Consider the following 4,442-nt stretch of genomic DNA (forward strand, 5'->3'; position numbering starts at 1 on the left):
CAGAAGCTCCAGCAATAGAAGAATGGTTCCATCTAGTCAGAGAATTTACTTAATCTTCAAAAATGACTTTAAAAATAACATCTGATGGTAGGTAAAAACAAATACTATATTAAGCAAAGTAATAAAAACTATATACATACATGCATAGGAAATAATGAGAAGAAAAATATCAAACTATTAGAAGTTTTAGCCTCTGAATAAGGGGTTATGGATTTTTAAAAAGGTGTTAGCCTCTGAATAGGGGGTTATAGTTTAAAAAAAAAAAAAACCCCTATAACCCTATTCAGGGGGTTATAGATTAAAAAAAAAAAAAAAAAAAAAAAAACCTCATGTTAAGTGAAGCCATTTGAGGTTTCGTGGCTGTAAAATAACCTAAATGCATCCAAGACGATCTACTAGAGCCCCCATTTGAAAACTCATCTAATCCCAACCTGAGAAAAAGGTTAATATCAGCAACGCCCAATTCATCACACGAGTTTTAAGACCAACGGGACTAAATGTAAAATTAGGAAAGTTATGCCACTCATTTCCCTACTAACTGGATTTTGGATGGCTTGTTCATTATGAAACTTAGGTATCTGGAAAGAGGCCATGAGGAAAATGTTATCATCTAAACCCAGACCTGGGCCACCAGTCCAGTGCCTACAGCGTTTCCCAGACTCGGCAGTAAGATGGGTTTTAATCATGGCAAAGCCATCTCCTCCAGGGGCTGCCACAGGCCCGAACTTACAGATGCTCCATCCCCCGGGCACGGGCTGCCATGTTCCCGGGATAACATCATGATTCATCCGGTTTCCTGCACCTCCAGAATAGGCCATTTATCTGAGCCTGGCCAGGTGGCACCAGAATGATGACTAAAGAAGGGGCTTCATTGTTCGATAATAATTTACACCAGCCTGGGGAATACTGTCTGTCTTGTAAAATAATGTTCTGCATGAAGGGAAGCGCACAGGTCCTGGAAGATGAAAAACAAACAGACACAACAACAAAACAGAAGCTGGTCCACATAGGAAACGAATTTACCCTAATGTAAATGGGTACTGACACTAATTCTCCCTCCATCATTTCCTGGTCTCTGAACAAACCTTCCGCACATGCAGAAACCATTTTGCCTTTATCTTAGGTTAAACCAGAAGCGGGCTCTTGGTGAAGATGTGGGGGCCAGAAGTGACTCCAGGGAGCACTGCCTGAGGAGCGGGTTGCTGGTGGATGAGGAAAGAAAACCCATGCAGGGTGTGTTAGGGCAGTTGGCCTTACAGGAAACTGGAGTTTAACCCTGTTGGATTCCGTTCATACTGTGGAACCTGTAAGGGTTATTGCCGAGTTTAGAATGAGGAAACAGACCGGCATAAGAAACCTAAATGCCAATTTATTCAACTCCGGGGCGAGATTCCATGGTCCCGGGTAAAGGTGCCAGGGAAGTCGCACTTGACTCGTCTGGGCGTGGGATTTTATAGGGAGCGATTGATTGGTTGTGAGGAAACCGGATGTGGTTGGGGCAAGCTGCTATTGGTAGGTAGGCGGGATTTCCGGTGAGCGGGCCGCCCAGTGGGAGTGGGACCTGGACGGAGCAAAATGCTATTGGGCGGGTTTTGGCGGGGCTTCTTCTAAACTTTGGCGGGGTTTTCGAACGGCGGGCTAGGTGCCGGGTGCAGGGCTTGATGTCCAGCTGGGAGTGGTGACATGGTTTTCAGGCGCCGAGAGGGATGGGCGTGTCCGAGCTCCCGGCGAGGCAACCGACCTTACAGAACCTGTTTCAGAATTGTTCTAGCCTCCGATGAGGAAGCTGGAGTGCTCACTCGCCACACCCCAGTGGTGGCTGGTGGAGAGCTGCTCCAAGGTGCATTTACTCCCTGGCTCTTGTCCTCTGCCCTGTGTGCAGGATTAAGTGTGGAGTCACTGGTATTCGCAGTAAGAAGCTTTTGGTTTGCACACAAACAGTGAGTGCTAAAGGGAAAAGGGATGGTCTCTGACGGTGCCTGCAACAGCCCACTCAAAACTCTATGGACCATCACCATACACGAAGAGCCGAGACCCCCACCTCCCCCAGCCTATAGAAGATGAAACGGTGATGTCTGTTCCTCTTTCAGTTCTTTAATCAAGCAACACATCTCTTCCGAGCACCTTCAGTGTATCTACCCCTCGATTTCGTCCAGCGGGAGAAACAAATGGAAGGGAAGATGTGATCTTTCCCTGGCTTCAAGCAGCTCATCATGCAATTGGAGAGGCAACCTCCACAGACCCAAAACAATCCGTGAGGCTGATGCTAAGCTGCAAAGCTGGGTGTGATCAGCGCAGCCTGCCTTTTTCCAAACGAGAAAAATTGTGACCCTCTCTGTGGCTGGGCATGGCATATGGGCATTTCTTTACCATCAGACCCTTCCCTCATCATGCTGAAGGTGGAAAAGCAGGGGACGGCCAGACTCCCTCTCCAGTGAGGCCACTGTTAATTAAGTCCATCAAAGGAGAGCAGCCATCAGTTATGAGTAGACTGGTGTCTGCCTCCAGAGAGAATGTGTCTCAGGCTGGGCTCTCCCGGGAGCAGACCCTGAAATAAGGATTAGCTGGCCGGTGGCTTGCTTGGGAGGTGATCCCAGAAAGCACTGGTAGGGGATGGGGAAGTGGAAGGAGAAAGGGAAGACAGTAAGGTCCAGGTTACTGCTGGGGACCACTAGAGAAATGGGGGCTTCGGTGCCCTGTGGAATTATGGGACATGATGTAGAAATCACTTGGAGTGTTTGCATGTGAGAGATGAGAAATGTAAATATTGATCTCCAAGGAAAGAAGCAAGTAGGCTTCCTATCCAATTACTAACCAGGCCTGACCCTGCTTAGCTTCAATGGAACCTAATCAAACTCCTCAGCTTATGCACGGCAAAAGAGTCATTGGAGTGAATTGGCAACCAACAGAATGGGAAAAATTTTTTGCAGTCTACCCATCTGACAAAGGGCTGATATCCAGAATTTACAAAGAGCTAAAACAGATTTACAAGGAAAAAACAAACAAGCCCATTCAAAAGTGAGTGAAGGATATGAACAGATACATTACAAAAGAAGACATACATGAGGCCAACAAACATGAAAAAATGCTCATCATCACTGGTCATCAGAGAAATGCAAATCAAAACTACACTAAGATACCATCTCATGCCAGTTAGAATGGCAATCATTAAAAAATCTGGAGACAACAGATGCTGGAGAGGATGTGGAAAAATAGGAACACTTTTACACTGTTGGTGGGAGTGTAAATTAGTTCAGCGATTGTGGAAGACAGTGTGGCGATTCCTCAAGGACCTAGAAATAGAAATTCCATTTGACCCAGCAATCCCATTACTGGGTATGTAACCAAAGGATTATAAATCGTACTACTATAAGGACACGTGCACACGAATGTTCATTGCAGCACTGTTTACAATAGCAAAGACCTGCAACCAACCCAAATGCCCATCGATCATAGACTGGACAGGGAAAATGTGGCACATATACACCATGGAATATTATGCAGCCATCAAGAATGATGAGTTTGTGTCCTTTGTAGGGACATGGATGAACCTGGAAACCATCATTCTCAGCAAACTGACACAAGAGCAGAAAATCAAACACTGCATGTTCTCACTCATAGGCGGGTGTTGAACAATGAGAACACATGGACACAGGGAGGGGAGCACTACACACTGGGGTCTGTAGGGGGGAAATGGGGGAGGGACAGTGGGGTGTGGGGAGTTGGGGAGAGAGAGCAAGGGGAGAAATGCCAGAGATAGGTGATGGGGAGGAAGGCAGCAAATCACACTGCCACGTGTGTACCTATGCAACAATCTTGCATGTTCTTCACATGTACCCCCAAACCTAAAATGCAATTTAAAAAAAGAGGAAAAAAAAATAAAAAAAAGAAGCAAGTAGGGAGTCATGGGGTGCCTGGAATAGGGAGCACAGAGGGGTGGCGGGTGGGAGGAGTTCATGAGGCACTGACAGTGTCTATCAAAGAAGGAAAACAACTTGATTTTTAATCACATTTCCATCCTGACTCAGTGAATGCATGTTGGGGATTGCTGCCTAACTCATGATAAACTCCTCTTCTTGGAATTACGCCATTGCATGACACTGTCTCTCTGGTCTTAGCTCAATTCACTGGCAAGTACCTGCCTCCAACTGGGCCACTCCAACATTCTCTCCCATGAACTGAAATTTGTTTCAAAGGACTTAAAGTCACTGTACGTGACTCTCCCAGAAAGTCCATAAACTTTTGACTGCCGAGAGTCTCACAGCTGTCCTGTCCCTGCTCCCTCACCTCCATGCCTTCCTAGGTCATGGTTGTTCAAAGTCTTCTTTTCTCTTCATTCTCTTTGAATAAATTCTTTATTTGTTTTTTTTTTCCCATTTATTTTATTGCATTTTCGGTTTTGGGGTACATGTGAAGAACACGCAAAATTATTGCATAGGAAC

The sequence above is a fragment of the Sapajus apella genome, unplaced genomic scaffold, assembly GCF_009761245.1.
Source record: "Sapajus apella isolate SASKATOON/1434 unplaced genomic scaffold, GSC_monkey_1.0 scaffold68, whole genome shotgun sequence".
NCBI lineage: Eukaryota > Metazoa > Chordata > Mammalia > Primates > Cebidae > Sapajus > Sapajus apella.